The 17,407-nt window shown below is 39.2% G+C and overlaps 1 long non-coding RNA gene across 1 annotated transcript in view; it reads left to right on the top strand.

Moving 5' to 3' along the window:
* LOC116653631 overlaps positions 1-7,689 on the top strand; it is a 65,003-nt gene extending 57,314 nt beyond the window's left edge. Inside the window, exon 3 of the long non-coding RNA XR_004307831.1 lies at positions 6,963-7,689. This is a non-coding gene — a long non-coding RNA (uncharacterized LOC116653631). The remainder of the gene's footprint in view (positions 1-6,962) is intronic.
* Positions 7,690-17,407: the final 9,718 nt, after the last annotated feature.

The raw sequence follows: 17,407 nt of genomic DNA, 5'->3' as shown, positions 1-17,407 counted from the left end.
AAGAAATTCTGTTTAAACATAAGAACACACTTTTTCTATGGAGGGATGATTGAATACTGGTAGAGGTTGCCCAGAGAGGTTGAAGGGTCTCCATGCTTAGAATTGCTCAGAACCTCACTGGACAGAATCCTGGGCACCCTGTTGTAGGATGCCATGCTCCTACTAGAGAAGGTTGTTCTAGATGATCCGCAGAGGTCTCTGCTGACCTCAACAGTTCTGTGAATATGTCAGGCATTTCCAGCAGCTAGATATTTTGCTGTACCAGTTATAGTACGCATAGTTTCTATATGGACTCTGGTGTAGGTCCTTATCACATTTTACTTTTAAAAGTAGCTGACTGTACTATCTGAAGACATAATGTTGTGTTGAAAGTGGTTGCCAGCATTGCTTTCACAGAAGGGAGGAGTCATAGCTATTCATCATGCAGGACAGAGAAGATAAACAACAGTATTTAAAAGATAGAGTATGTGATTCTTTGGTAGTTTTGGGTACATCATAAATGAAATCACAAATATTTAAAATGTTTTAGCATTCACTGAGATGAGTGGGGCTATGCCTGCTCCCTAGACTTAGGTGGAGAAGTAGATAAAATAGATCTCCATTAGTGTCTCTACTCAGCTCTTTTCAGGTTCAGCAATTTATGCCTGAATAAAATTATGATCCTAAGAAAACCTTTATGAAAATTTCTAGACAAAATCCAAAGAAGTGAAAGTTCACTGAGGATTGTCTGGCAGTGAGAGAATGGGGAATGCCTAATTCACAATGAATTCTCCCCTCCCTATTCTTTTCCTTATGCTATTATCCAGATCTTGCCTGGCTTTGGATTCCAACAAGTTTTATTTCAGTGAATTTAGAGGACTTCAGCTGGCTGAGAGAATCTATGCAGGCCAGCCTTATTCTTAATCCTTTTCAGTGTCTCAAGAAATAATAGATTATTCTCTGTCTCATTAATGATTTAATTCAGTGAAATCCATTTTAGCCTATTGCCTTGCACCAAATGATGAGAACTGTTTCAAGGAGAGGCTGCTTATAATGAATGAGCCACTCATAAGCACTGCAGACTTGATTCCTTTTGTTTGTAACCCTGTTTTCCTGTCTGTTTGTAACTAACTTGTCCCGTCTGCAGACTCAGTAAATATGGAATTAATTTAGTTTTTGTTGACTTAAATGATTATACTTTGAGGTAATATTAAAGTCGATCTCTTGCTTATATTAGCTTCAAAATGTAATGGCTTTGGTGTGGGGATCTTGTATTTCAACTAAAAACATTCTCAAGTAACTCGTTGCGACAGAATTCCCAAAGGAAAAGTTGACTGCCAGGTTGAATGTGCATCTTGGACTCCAAGCACCACATTTAGGACTTGTTTGCCAAGGCGTATGCAGAACTAAGCTGGTATACATGAAAGCAGCTGGTATCAGCCAGGAAGGAGGCTGTGGCTGGTGTGTTATCAAATGATGCATTGTATGCAATATATATATTAGTTGGTCTTACTGCGTTGGTATGTCTTGCCTAGTGTGTTTATCTTGATTTTATCCCAAGAACTAAGGGATGATACTCCCATTTTATTGGTGGTGGACATATAGGCACTGTTGGGTGAAATCACCTTACCAGACTTCACTGGTTGTGTTACAAACAGGGGTATTAACCTATGTCTTCAAAGTGCCAGATTACTGTCATAACCTCTTAACAGACTGCTGAATAATTCCCATGGAAACAACCTCTCAGCCACAGGCTGGAGTTTCAGCTGTCATTCAGATCTGGGCTGATGGAGACCTAAAAATATCAATCCAAATTGTCTTTCTGGAAACCAATTGCATTTTTAACTGGGCATTGTTAACTTCTTCTGAGGGATGAGTTTGTCCACTTAATCTATTGCTAGTGCACTATTGGTACTCCATTGTCTGCTGGAGACTTATGAGCAAGTTAATGGAAAAGGTCAGTCAGCACTTATTAACATTAAAATCTCATTTAGAACTGCTGGGTCCCCTTGAGGGTGCTTTGGTTCTCACGGCTCACTGGATTTTATACTCCTTTCCAGTGTTTGGAAGCTGGGGTATTTCATTACTCTTTCTGAAAGCTAATATCAGCGATAAAGGGGTGAGTTAGGTGGCATGGTACATGTAGATCATTGCTGCTGCATCTGAACTGCTGTTGAATCCGATGCTACAATCTTCTTCTCATGCTCTTTTAACTTATTGCAAGTTCTCTAAAAATGTAGAAGAGCTGGGAAAAGAGGTTTGGTGTGGCTTCAGCACAACATTGCTTCATTCCCATTTTCCAAAGGCACGGAACTCCACCATGAACAACATCCAGATACGCCACGTGGCATACCTGGCAGTCAAGTATCCAAAGCCACCTGAGGGGCAGGGATTGAGGGGAAATCCAGTCTGATCAGGTAGACATAATTAATAAAAAATACCTACATGCAGCTTAGCTCATCTTCCTTGCTTTTAGAGATCACTAAATCACAAGCAGAGGTTCCTGTGTCACCTTTTTCAGATTATGAATGAGCAATTCCATTTTAGCCTGGTGTAACCTATCTAGGCAGGTAAACACTCCACTCAACACCATAAAACATCTTCCCTAAGAACACTTGGTAGTCATTAATATTTGTAGTTTGTTCCTTCATCTTTTCTCCACACAGGTAGATGAGGTAAGCTTTCTTGTAGAAGATTCCAGAGTTTGTTCTGTGTCTTCTGTTGGAAAAGTAAGGGCAAAGTTCTCTTCTCTGAGCATTGAAAGTGAAAAAGGGATCCGAAGGGATTGACCTCCATGGGCTGAACTACAGTGTGGACATTGCTTTGACCTCTTGTTTTTACTTCTATTGCTGAATGAGTTCCTCATCATTGCTCTTGAGAATGTTCAGTATGGAAGATTGAAATGTGATGCTGTGTACTAATAATAGCATAGTGACACAATTATCTAGGCAACTTTGTTATTTGACCAGAATTTCACACCCTGTTATTGATTAAAAATAACAGGAATCTCTGTTCTGCTTCCAGTAGAGCAGAAATGTACCGGTTTGTTATGATAAATGGTCATACAGAGAAACATATGACTAGAAACTGGTAGACCTTCTCTGTGCATCTCTACAACATTTAACACTGCTGTATAAGAAAACTCTTCTGCTTACTTCTATGCCATAAATACATTGACTAAGAAATGAATTCAGAAGAGTTAAAATAAGGCACTGCCTATCTGGGGCCAACAAACAAAATACAGTCTCTGATGTATGTATCAGCATATTTCTCGCTTCCTTTCAAACATACCCCACACAGCTCTTATAATCATACATAATCTTAAAGCAAATTGATGAAAGATAAATCTTTGATTCTTTCTTTTTCCATACCATGGTTTTTGTATGAGAGCTTTGATTTATTTTCACATGAGGAATTAGGGTCTTACTCGCAATTAACATACTTGGGTGTTGTGTTAAATGCTAATGTGAGGGTTGTCTTTCTGAATATTTTAAGGGATAAAACTCAGCTGTCTAATAAGACAAGGCACAATTTCTGGAGTTTGCTTTGCTGAAATTACAGGTTAATGTCATCTGAGTTTGCAAATTGATTTGAATTTAAGCTGTGTGAAATATTTGCTGTAGAACTTTAAGCTGAAAATACATCTGGTTTGGGTGTTTGAAGAAAATACTTAGTCTATGTGCTCTCTTTTTCAAATGGACCTGAGTTTAAACACACACTTGCATACTCAAAATGTTTACCTGATGCTTAATATGAAGGCGAGTTCCAACACATCTAATATATTTCATTTGGAGCTTTGGAACATGTCTGAAACAAATCTCAGTTGGCTTAGTCTGGTCTTGTTCCCCATGCAGTCACTGTTTACACTGAAAAATTGGAACTTTATTTGTTTGTGTCAGCTGAGAGAGCAGTCCAGCATATTGAGAACTGCAGTCATGGAAATATGTGCTCATGTGTTTATGTGTAAATGTCTGACAAAATTTCCTCCACATTTCTTCTGAAAAGTAAACTATGGGTAAATTCAGGTTTTCTTCACAAGGAAAGCTTAAAATGCTTTAAAAAGTTACGTAAGTTTTTTCCACTGGGGATGCTTAGAAGAAACATTCTCCCGAAGTTACCATACTACAGATGGAACCCAACTGCCCAGTGCAGCCTCCCACCAGCCAAGCCAGAACCTCCTGGCTTGGAGGAAGAGGCAAGCTGAGAGACACGGCTGCCTGCAGCCAGCAGCCATGTGAGCTGATGTTCCTGCTCCCAGGCTGTTTATTAGAAGTGGGTTAGGTCTTCCATGATCCTGATACTGCCTCACGCATGAAGATGGGAAAAGATAAATGGCATCGGCTCCCACATTGTGCACAGCAGAATATGACAGCCAGACCAGCAGTGCCAGAGTCCTCTTGGGAACTGTTTAAAAGCTGTTCTTCATAAATCTGCTGATACCTTAATCTTCAAGGCTGGCTGCAATGACACACCAAGGGGACTGTTATTAAATAATGAAAATGTCTTGCAGCGTATACTGGACTTGAAATACCCTACATCCTCTGTTACACCCAAACAGGGCTTCTCTGCACAAGGAATCATTTTGAAGATATTTCTTCTCCTGACTCTCTCTTCACCATATCATCATTCTTCTGGGACAGTGGCTGGGCACTGAGAAAACTTCTTAGTTTCCAAGAAGCCTTTGGGGAAAATATATCCCAGACAGCTGCAACTTTCCATGTAATCAAAGCTAACTCTGAGTCTTCAGGCTCGGTACACACCCACATTCATCTTATAGTTAGACAAATCTTATCAGCAACTAAAGAAGACACTGTGTGCCCTGGTGGCGCAGTGGTAGGAATGCCACTTTGCAACACCAGGGCCCAGGTTCGAATCCCCCTGTGGCGCAAGTGGTAGAAGTGCCGCTCTGCTACACAGGAGGCTCGAATCCCAGGGGTTGGACTCAATGATCTCTAAGGTCCCTTCCAACACGTACGAGACTATGATACTATGATGATGATACATTACACTGGATCCATTTTCATTGAAAGGTATTTCTAGCAAGCAGTCAATTTTGCTTGCTTGCTTGACTTCACTAGCAATCCTGCCAGGATCTCAGGCTTTAAGTTTCACAGGAATCACTTAAGGATTCTGCATGTATTGTAAAATAGTATTTGCTGAATTCTTCCTGAGTCCATACCTCCATCTGCTTAGATTTGCTTTTATTTTTAATTCATGTGAAGTGAATGCACATTTCTCTGCAGAAATGTCTGACCTTAAACTAGGTTGATGTGGGACCGTGATGTGCTGATGGATGTCTACCATCGAACTTGTGTTCACGTGCGAGGACAAGGTTTGCTTGCAGAATGACTTGATCACTGAGGTTTCTACTCAGCTGTGTCTTCTATGGAATGCTTTTTTATATCGCCAGAATGCAGAATGCTTTTTATTGCAAATAACCCTTGACTTAGGATTGCCAGAATATAGGGGTAGATAGTCCTATCCCGTGTCCCAGACGGTGTCTTTCCCTTTAGTGAAATAGAAGAATAGTTACTTTGAATAGGTGAATGAATGATTAAAAAATAAAATGAAACAAAAACTAGAAAAACCTGGCAATATTTGTTGGATTTTAAAAGGCATTTGTGCATACTCTGAACTTATCTAAATCCAGTCTGCCCTTCATGCTCGCCAGGGGATTGAGCTTGAAATTCTCTTGTTTTTATCATTCCAACTGTGGATAATCGAATTAACATCACAAGTGTGATGGAGTTTCTTGGGCTGAAAGAAGTAACCTAAATATTGGTTTTATCAATTTGTTTTGGAAAATGGAAACACTAATTATTTATGGGGTTGTGCAATACTTCATGACAAGCAATTTCATTTCCGACAGGTTGTAATTATATAACAGGGGGTGAGATTTGCAAATCCAGGGTATAAAGCCAAGCCCCTTGTACTATAAGCTTGGATGATTCTTAGTGATAAACTTTGATGTTTCCGTTTTGAGCTCCTCTCTTATCAGTTTTGATGAATTATAGATTTGATCTTGCATGTGCAGAAGTGTAAGAAAGTGTAAATTTCTACAGCCATTTTCATTATGACTTTCATTTAAATGACCTCTGCGATGGAGATTTTCAAGGGCAGTAAAACAGCAAACTTTATATAAATCTCATATAAAGCATGAAAGTTATTTTTGTTTTTATACAATTATTTTTTCTCATTTCAACTATTCTGACTTCAGCTGGAGTTTCTACTTTCTTTTCAATGTCTATAAGTCTAAGTATTCTTTATTCAAAAGATGCTATTGGTTAGCTGCAAAACCAGCATTTGAAAATGTTATCTAATAGAAACAGGTATCATAAAACAATATGCCACCAAGCACCATAGAAACAATTTCATATGACTATATTTTTCCTTACATAAAATGATAGCTGGTATGATTTAAATGACTCTATCATTTCTTCCATTTCTGTTAAATGTGAACTGTCTGAACTGATGCAGTATCTCGTCCCAAGGTAAAAACAAAAAAACATAGAGTGAGAATGTTATCTTTCTAAAGGTCACGTCTCTTATGATTAATGTGTTGTTTTGAACACAAATATCACTTAGAAATTATAATGGGAACACTACCAAAGTTTTAAGAGAGAGAGGGCTTGCTTACTTATTTATTTAGACATATGCTACCCACAGTCGTTAGTAAAATGAATGTCTCCCAGAGGTAGGCACACTTCATTCCCAAATCAACCCAATACATTTTAAGGGCCATTGAGTTCTTTTACATTGCCATGCTGCAACCTGGTGGTTCCAACCTGACCTTTCCAGTCTGCCTCAGATGGGCAGCTTCTGCGTTAGTTTCTGTTCTGTTCTAAAATAAATGGTTAATAATGTGGAAGGTGAAGGTTGCAGGGGCAGTGCTCCCAGAATATGGATGAAGGTAGAAGATGCTTTGTGTCTCTGGTGATCATAATTGCTTTTTTTTTCTTTCCTCTTTTCTTCCCCTCCTACAGCCTGGAAGTGCTGCACAGACTGTCCTGAAATGCCAACTGTCTGTCACTGTCATCCGTCAAGGGCAGATCAAGGCTCACTCTGACAGAAATCTGTGGCTTAAAAGTAATCCACCTTAAATTTCATAAATTGAATTAACGCTTGCTATAAATTGAGACACTTAAGACCAATGTGGAGTGCAAGTTAACTGCTGTTTTTATTCCTATTAATTTTATGGCTACCATATTTACTCTATTATACATACAGGTGAAATGAATTATGGTTCTTGCCCTTTGCAGATCACTTAAACTGCCAGTGCAATTAGAGCATGTGTCACCTGGCATGACAGCAGGCTGCAGTGATATAAATGTTACTGATATTAGTAGTCAAAGGAGCATATGATTTAAACTCTGGCATCACAGCTCTGTTCCCGTCTCCAGGTGACATTAAATACCTTTTGGGTTACTTTCTACCTTACCGTCCCTTAGCTGGAGCAGAGATCCAGGGTACATCTAGCTGGAGTAGAGAGATCCTCTACATCATTTGGAGAACTGTAGTTTAGAAGTTGGGTTTGCTTATCTTTTCCTGTTTCACCAACTATCATAAAACAGTGTTATGTCAGTAATACACTTAAAAATAAGAGTATTCATACATGGGCTGAAAGGATTAATACATTTCTTTTAATGCTGTCATTCTAGTACTTAGGATTGCACCGTGCATTTTTCCATAGAGACTGGATATGCAGTACGATTTGCCAACTTGTTACATATGTAGCAAAATAAAGCCTATTTATCAGGGAAGTTCTTGTGAGGTTTATCTGCTTTTCCAAATATTCACTGTTTATGTCCAACACAGTGAATTTTTAAGAACTCTGTAGAAGTTATTTCGTTGCCAACTTGTAGAAAGAAAAGTAGGGTTTGTATGATCCATACTTACATGGAGTCTCCAGCTTGTATTATCTGTAGAGACAGTCTGTCTCTACAGATACACATCTAGTCTCTACGAGGTGTTGCACTTTTTCATCTGGATGATTTTTTGAACACGCTATAGTGTCACTCTTCCTCCTTAGGAAGCTTAGAAAAGAAATGTATGGGATTTACCTACATATATCCGACTGAGACTGAGAGTTAATTTTGAGATTGCAATCTTAACATATAGAGCTATCAGGTTCTCTATCTTTAGTGAACCTTGCAGATTATACTGTGTGCAGGTTGGAAGGGACCTTAGAGATCATCGAGTCCAACTCCCGGGATTCGAGCCTCTGTGCTGCAGAGCGGCACTTCTACCACTTGCGCCACAGGGGGGATTCAAACCCGGGCCTTCAGTGTTGCAAGCAGCATTCATACCACTTGCGCCACCAGAGCATACAAGAGGAATAAACTTTTCTCGTATCTAAGTTATTATACAGAAAGTAATATGCTTAAATTGGAACAAAACTAGATCTGGGAATGTAATGTGAAAGCACCAGTGGTTCTTCATAAGGTTATGAAGATGATTAGGGGACTGGAGCACCTCCCTTATGAAGACAGGCTGAGGGAGCTGGGCTTGTTCAGCCTGGAGGAAAGAAGGCTACGGGGTGACCTCATTGCAGCCTTTCAGTACCTGAAGGGAACCTATATCCAGGAGGGGAGTAAACTCTTTGAAAGGGCTGATAATACCAGGACAAAGAGAAATGGATTTAAGTTGAAAGAGGGAAGATTTAGGTTGGATGTTAGGGGGAAGTTCTTTACAAGGAGAGTGGTGAGATCCTGGAACAGGCTGCCCAGGGAGGTTGTGGATGCCCTGTCCTTGAAGGTGTTCAAGACCAGGTTGGACGGGGCCCTGGGCAACCTGATCTAGTAAATGTGAAAGTTTGGTGGCCCTGCCAGGCAGGGGGGTTGGAACTTCATGATCCTTGAGGTCCCTTCCAACCCGGGTAATTCTGTGATTCTGTGATACCAGTCAAGTAGAAAGTACATGACAAGAAAGTTAATATCTATCAGTTTAACAGGGAGGTAGGTGCAACCACTCAGTAGGTGCAACTAGCCAGTAGAGTCTCTGCCCCAGCATATATGGGTGGTGACAGGCCAGCAAGATGTCTGCTTCCTTAGTATTATGGCCATAGGTAACAGTGAGAGATGATAAAGCATTTTCTATCAGGATAAGCAAGGTCATTCACAGAAAGCAGGGAGCCTTGGTTTTAGCTGCAGAGAGGTTACTTGCCAGCAAGTTTTTTCTAGCTATGTGCATAAACTACAGGCAGTTTGCTTGTGTTCCTCAGTGGACTTAAGCCCATTCTCATGGGCTACTTAGATGTTCAGGCCATGATCTGTATTTTTCCACACAAGGAACAACTTTGAAGCTTTCTTCCTAGAAAGGTAATAAAGGACTAGAATAGTGCATGGGCATCTTCTTAGCTGTGGGCAATTTCATACAGCATGTAAAGAAAAGGAGTATTGTGCCAGCCTGGTCTGAACTGCAGAGAAACAACATAAGGAATCAAAAGCATTCAGGAGTACTTTTCGCACAACACAACTTGGGAAAGTGGTTGGTGTGAGATATTAAGGAAAAGGGGCTTACTTACGTACTTCCCTTGTATTTCCACTAGGCTAGCTGATCCCAATGGGAAAGATAGAATTGCAGTGCTTGAAAGCAGAGAGTATTATTCCCTAAACAAAGTGAAGGTAACTGTCAGGTGTTGAAAACGCAGCTGACCTACACAGCTTCAGCCAAGAAGGTCAGGTATTCTCTGCCTCCTTCCCATTAGGCATTTGCAGCTGATACATGCTGCTTGTTAGATTGTTGACTTAACAATAGCAAGGAGGGCTTTTCTTAGGGTATTTGTTGGTGTATGGTTTTGACTTAGAATGAAGTATTGTCAGTATGGAAAGGATGGAATGGTGCACATCTGTGTTCATTTAAGGAATGGAATAGAATCTCAGATTGTATGGCTTTTTTGGCTTTTTTTTTTTTTTTTTTTTTTTTTTTTTTAATTATTATTATTTGAGCAACAAAATTACCAGTCAGGGTAGAGGGTTACTCTTGTTTGTTCTTCTTATGAGTAGCAAACAAATCGTAACAGGAGGTGAAGGGGTTACTCTGTATAATTGGAGTAAGTCACACAGTGTTAATTTAAAAAGTTAATTTCGTTCATTTCACTAGCAAATATTCCGCCTCCAGGAATTATCCTTTCTTTGGAAACAGTTCTGACTGTTTTCTATTGTCTATTAACATGATGTTTTGGGGATATTTTCTGTGGAATGTTCAGGCTTAGAGCTGTGCCCACCTGCAATGTTATAACTGGCAAAGCAAATTGCATTATCTTCTCAGTAAGCATTTTAAATCTTTACTGTTTTAACCTGAGTTCCTGTAAATCAGCCAGAGCAATCAGTTTTAATGAGTCCTCTAAGAGAAAAACAACAGTGGAAGAGCTATGGGTTGTTTTTTTGTTTTGGGGTTTTTTTCCAGTTTAATCCGGAGGAAAAAAAGAGGTGCTGCATTTTCCCTCATCAAAACTCCTGGTGCGTAGCAAATTCTCATTGCTTGCCCTGCACCAGAGGTTACAAACTTTCTGTGTGCGTACCAGAGCTGAGGGTGTTTTTCAGTGTTTGGTGTGAGCAGCACTCATGCAGCAATCTGCTCAAAAAGCAGTGCCATCACTAGGGAATGCGATGGTTGTGGTCATCAGTGTTCTGCTTCTGGTCACCACATGCTCAATGGTCCTCCAATAAATTTGTACTGATATAGTGGGGAACTGAAAACCACTGTGTGATTCTGAGCTTATTTCAACTGAGTCATCCATTCTGCCAACCACCTCTACAAAAATACATTTCTTTGAGGTGCTTTGGCTTCAAAAGGTGAGATAAATGGGAAAATCCCAAGGACTGAATGTAAAAGAAAAATGAGTAACCGACTTCTTTCTTATTGCTGATTTATTATGTTTTTCTTTTTGTCTTGCATTGCTGGGGAATTCCCTCAGCAAGTGTTCATGGCTCCAAATAGGAGTGGCAAAACCGATGACTTTGTCTGCCAGCATTTGTTCTTTCCTCAGCCGTTGATATCTCTGTTCTTGAATTATAAAGATTATATGTTACAGCCATAAAAACAAAAGAGTTAAGGCTGGAAGAGCCCTCAGGAATCTTTGTTATGTGTCTTGCGGATGTTATAAAAGTAATGGATAAAAGTAATTGTATTCTAAATTTGGCCATTTATTTAGTAGTTAGGTGGCTAGAATACAATATTTTGTAAACTTTAGGCCAAAGCCCTGTTTCTAGGAAAGGGAGAAAAAGTAAATTAACATGGCATTCTAAGCACTGGAAACAATGTTAAGAAAGGAAAAGAATAACTAGGCAACAGCAAAGGCTTTAAGGACCTTCTTCGACCTGAGATAAGATACAGTGAAAATGGACTATTCATTCTTTCCTATTTCTGTAATAATACATTGCATCCTCCTGTGAATAAAGCCTTTCTTGTGCCCTGGGACAACAGTATTACAGCACTACTCCCTCAAAGGTGGGGTTTTAAAGTAGAAAAGCTGGGTAACATTTGGGTTATGGAGTACAGCAGGCAGCCTTATTCAGTAGCGTCAGTCAGCACATACTATTGCTGCTCATTCAGAACAGTCTTGTAGCCAGTTTGCTTTCAGATTTTGCTGTCTCTGCTTTATCAGCCTTCTCCCCAGCAATACTCCAAGCCCCACCAGAGAGACAGCAGCTCTGCAGCTGCTCCTAATATATGCACATGCTAATTGGCAGCTAATGTCTGCCAAATAAGCTCCAAGGACTAAAGCATTTGTGCCTAGCCCTCAGCTGCTGCGTGAAGCTGTTCATTTATGGGTCTTCACAACATCCGAGGAACAGCAGGGGCTAGGCAGAGATGATAGACAAGTGGTTGGTTAAGCTTTGTTTCTAGAGGGCACCCGAGTTAAAAGTTTTCATGAACAGCATTTTCTCCTAAAAGTTCAGTGTCAGCACTGGATTGCAGTTGCTGTATGAAATCCATATTCCCTACCAATATGGTGTTTGATGGAAACCTGGAACAGTTCCACTGCTGGTGAATCGAAAGAAGTTTCAGTGATCAGACAGACTGGTTTTGAATAATGGTCCTTTTTTTCCCCTAATGGTTATTCAATTATGATGTAAAGGAGCTAAGTCAGGTGTTGGGGACCCAAGAACTATCCCAGGAAGCAGGCATGTAACTGCTGTGATATACTGTTGCCGATATGCACGGTTCATCTCTGCATTTTGATCTCTCCAAGAAGACCTGGGGTCATAGCAGTTGATGTTGAGCACTGTGGCAAATAAAACAGGTGGGGCAGAGTTCTGGTAATTAGCTATTTGGTTAAGTCTCCCTACCTTCACATCTCTCTACGTGAGTTTGCTGCTAGTAAGGAGGAAATGCTTCTGATCTTAATGGGAGTGCAGCAGCATCCATAGCACAGTGGCAACCAGGCACAGGAGCCCAGCAACAAGAGAGTCTGCAGCACAGTGGAGAATGATGAGAAGTGGGGACAGGCAACCTGCCAAAAGTAGAAGCTGACAAGGAGACTTTTTCTGGTGCTTAGAAGACTGTACAGTCTGGCAAAATCAAAGAAGTGACTGCATTGGGTTTAAATTGAGCCCAAAAAAGGTTTATCCTCCACCAGTTCTCTAAGATCTTCATTTGCAGGTGCTCTTAGTTTTATTGCTTGTTCTTCATTCTAGCAGTTTGCTTTTGAGAACCTTTTGAGCACTTATAGATGACTCAGGATGATCTGGTGTTGCGATTTTATGAGTGACTTTCGTATCTCTCCTTCTGCATCTTCTCACAACAGTTTGATGCAAGTATTTCATCAGTTCCTCAAATTAACTTTTTTTTACCACCTTTGAAAATCCAGTCATCTAATAATTAGGCTTGGAATCTGCTGTCTGCAGAGCAGCATCTTCCACCGAAGTGACAAGTACGCTTCTGCTGAGGTCACACAAAGCATACGTTTTGATGAGAGTTGTGTTTTGGTCTCCTCGTGCAATGCTTAGCATTATAAGATTTTATTTATAATGCTGCCTTATTAGTGTCATGGTAACAAATTTGGACCTCTAGTTCTTTAATCTATTTGGTTATTTTCCTTTGCAGCTTTTAAAGTCATGTTTAGTGATAGAATTGCAGACGTGTCAAAACCATCCAAGTTAGGACAAGTATCTCAAGATTAAGAACAGCTTCACATAAAGAGTTTCACGAATTGCCATGTTTTCTTTAACTATATTTTCAATTGGCTACCTGGGAAACTTCAGTACTGTGTATATGGGTGTACTGTGTTACTGATTCCTTTGGGATGGCTAATACAGCCTCAAAATGTTCATATGAAGAAACTCCTTATCTGATAAGCAATAAATTCCAACGTACCCCAGTAAAACTTACTGGCCAAATACCATACCTACTGTAAAGATGAGTGACTCATGCTTAGTCATCTCCGTGTTTTATTGTTTCATCTATAGGGGATAGGAAACTGCTTTACTCAACTGTCTTATTTTAAGAGAGCTCGATCAGCAAAATTATATAATAAAATGGAAGTACAAATTATCAGAAAGGACAGAAAAGACAGCTCAGTTTTCTGAAAAGCTTTTGTTTTTTTACTGTGTTGGGGCCCATTTAGATTTATTTTACATTGTGTTTCCTTTGCGTTTCATGGAGCTTTTACTTCCATGGCTCTAAACAGCATCTCTGTCAAAATCTACATCATGGAGTTAGGCCTGTGGAGGCATTTTATGGTGTCTTCCCCTGGACAGCTATAAAAAGAAGAGAGTAACCTCAGATCAGCCAGGCAGCATTCTGTTGTTAAAGCAGTCATACCGCTGTATATAAAGGGATCCAGTGTTTTCCTCAAAGCTCTGTGTCAAAAGTGAAGACTTCCTTCATCTTTTCATTGGTGATTATCTATTTCAAAGGGCCAAGAGATTAAAGAAGATATACTTACATATTCATCTGTGCACTCTGTTATTTGACTTAGGAAATCATTCATGTCTTCACATCTCTGGCCTGTTTAATATGTAAAGTATTTTTATAGGCAAGATGCTAATAACTGAGAAGACAGAAAAATATCCCGCTCTTGTGCAGTGAGATAAATTTGAAGTAATTCTTCTAGGTTTTGTAATGTAACCTTGCCTGTAAACAATGTGTAGTGTAAAATAAAAATGTGATGAAGCATAAAATAAGAAAACAGTGGAGACACAAGGTTTGCCTACATCAAGATGGTGAAATGAATTAATTAATTGGTCTGCTCTATCTCTTTTGAACTGCATTTTGTTCTTAGGCATATAAATGGGCTGATAACTTAAGCTTTGTTGCTTTGCAATTGCGTGGCTTTAAACCAATAGGCAAGCAAACACTGATTGCCTTGCAGTGATGTGATTACATCCACTGAATTTATTTACTTATTGTCTCTATTTTCTCTTACAGTAGCTACTGCTCCAAATTGGAAGGCTTGATGCATTTAAATGGCAAATCTTTCTAGAGAGAGCTGTCTAACCTAAGCCTCAGGAGGACTAGCCAAGACAAGAAGGCTACTCAGCAAGTGCTTGAGGTTGATTATGACAGATATTGGCATTCTGTCTAAAAATGTGTTTGAAGTGAAACATTTTAACCACAGTAGACTGAAATCTGTCACTGTTACCTGAGCTTGTGAAATAGTCTCTAGGCACTCTTTTGAGTAAAATTGTTTAGTTGCAGAAAGCACATTTTCCTCAAAACCAAATATTTTAGTAAAAGAAACTGGGCAAACTGAGTAGAGGTGGAAAATGCAATCCCACCTCTCTCCGATTGCTAAGTAGCAGCTTACAATTAAGCCGCAGTTCCAAATGGGAAAATAATGTAATGGCCTTGCATGATCTACCTTTCTTGGTTCTCTCACCTTTATTGTATCTACCTTGAATTATTTACTGAGTCAGCTTGGTCAGGACTGGTGGTAGTCACATTAGGAGACTGTGGATAAAATACTTTTCTGCTTTAAAATTAGTTTAGCTGCAGGCAAGATGCGTACAGATTCATAACAGAGAATTTAAAACTTGGATGTGTGGGTTATGAGACCCACGTGGCACAGGGTTTCTGTGGATCTGGTAGTATGTGCAATGTTAACATGAGTAAGAAGCCCGTGTGTATGTATACATGAAGTTCTATTAGATTAGTATGACCAAATTTATCATGGTGGACACTACACCAAAGAAAGAATAATGTATCTGTATGTCGTGATACCAGAAAGGCATCATCTCCAAGAGCATACCTGTTTCTTTGACTGGTTTCTGCCTAAGTAGATGTGAATTTTCACTGCACACAGGTTTTGTTAAAGCTTACTTGGATCAATACATCATCAACAGTACTTGAAGTAAGATAACATGTTTAGTAGACCAGATCTCTCCTCCTGGTTGTGGAACTGGAGAAGAATTATGGTTTTCTATTAGCAAACCTATTGCTAGGGGCAGAACAGATGTAAATGTTTCACATCTCTGTGAGATTTCTTAGGTGAAAAAGAATCAAGAAAGCCTTTAGCCTCGCTTTCTATGAATATGAGAAAATGCATTATTCACTTCATTATATATATATATATATATAAGTTTATATATATATAAGTTGTTACTTATAAAGTAAAATAAAACAGCAATTAGGTAAGTTCTAGAACATTTTCTTGTCATAATGCTTGTTGCATTAAAACTGTTAGAGATCACTCCCTGAATTACCACAATGATTTGTTTTCTTTCAAAATAGAGCCCTTTTAAAGAGGTTATCTTATTTTAATCAGAACGCACTTTGGTGAAAAAATAAAGTTGCAGCTCAGTGGTGTGTTCTCAGGCTTGTTCGGTTTGTCCTACAAAAAAGATTTGGTGTCATTTGAAGATTTTTAGTGAAGCTTTGAGCCGTTCGTATTCCATCCATTACTTTTCTCCATTGTATCCATTTTCATTAATCTCTCGACGGGACACCAGATTTAAAATGGAGAAATAATTGTAGCTTGAGTTGATCTTTATAAACGTATTCACAGTGTGTGTCAAATAAGGCTTTTGTTCTCAACAGGACAAGTTTTCTGCTCGCTGGTCACTTTGGTCCTCCACTATTTATTACATTTTCAAAGTCAGTGTCATGCAAAGTTAGAAATGTTAAGTGTTTTGAATAGATTCTTTACAATATTGCACCATTAAAGATTGGATTTTGTCACAGACAAGTACTTAATCATAGCTTGATCAACAAACTGTAAGAATCGAAATTAGCTGATGATCAAAACACAATATAAATGCATTCTCTAATGGATTAGATTTGCATGGGAAGTCCAGCAAGCCAAAAGGTTTATCCCAGCTGGAATCAGAATCAACTTTTCTTCCTCTTTTCCAGACAGAAGTAGCACTAATAGCAGTTCAGCAGTCTCTGCACCCGAGGAAAATTTGGAAGAAGATGAAAGGAAAAAAAATGGCTTGTAGGAAATATCTGCTAATATGAGGTGTGCTACTTTGAATGTGCCAGTTTAATCAAGACTGCAGATGGGGGGCGATGGGGAGAGACTGCAAGAAACCAGTTCTTTGATAGTGTCTTTTCTTGCCTTGTACATAAAAAGAACCTGTTAACTTATGTGCAAGACTGGCCAACCTCGTGGGCGAAATATCTCTGACAGGTGTGCAGTGCATCAGATACAGCTTTATCGAGCTGAAATGTTTTGACTCTGGACCTAAATATCTCAAATTGCTAAGACTCGTGTATGACTTCACAGTCAGATAAAACTCACAGGGTAAGGACTCATGAAATGCTTTGTTATCAGTCAATGGAGAAGTAAGGATACATAATTTTTTTGGGGGTAAAGTAACTAAAGGCATATTTACAGTTTATTTTCATGCTTTGGGGACGGAGAGTATTATTGCAGGCCATCCCCTTTCCGGTCGTGTTTGACATAAAATAATTATTTTTCTCTTAAGAACACATCCAGTAGAATGAAATGAAAATGAAAAAGCTGTGAAGTGTGCCATTGTAAGGGAGTGGTGTGAAAAGCTGGGAAGTGAAAAAGATGGTGTATTGAGAGAGACATCTAATTTCTGAGTCCTGAAGTTTAATATTGCTGCTCTTGGCACTCATAACAACAATAGAAGGGAGAGAGGAAGATAAATAAGACAGAATTCATTGAATGAAAGTATGTGCATCTCAGAATTGAGAGGAAGCAAAGACTAAGCAGTGTGAAGCCAGGGAAACCAGTCAGCTTCTCACTCAGATTCTCAGTCTAATTTTGTGTTGTATTATTCCTAAAAGCAGCATCCATATCTTGCCAGTGTGTGATGAGCTGTAATCCAGCAGCCAAGTAAAAGGAGGCTACAAATTTTCAGGTCTGTGTTCTGTCATTTTTCAAAGTGCAAGCAGTTGAATGCAGTACAGCATCGGCTTCTAGGTATACTGCAGAATATAGCCTATTGCGAAATAAATTGGTTAGCCTGCTCCTTTAGGAAAAAAAAAAAAAAAAAAAGCCAGGAACTTTGCTAGA

The sequence above is a fragment of the Coturnix japonica genome, chromosome 6 (genome assembly GCF_001577835.2).
Source record: "Coturnix japonica isolate 7356 chromosome 6, Coturnix japonica 2.1, whole genome shotgun sequence".
Taxonomy (NCBI): Eukaryota; Metazoa; Chordata; class Aves; order Galliformes; family Phasianidae; genus Coturnix; species Coturnix japonica.
Note: the sequence above shows the minus strand (reverse complement) of the source record. Positions and strands in the feature narration are given on the sequence as shown.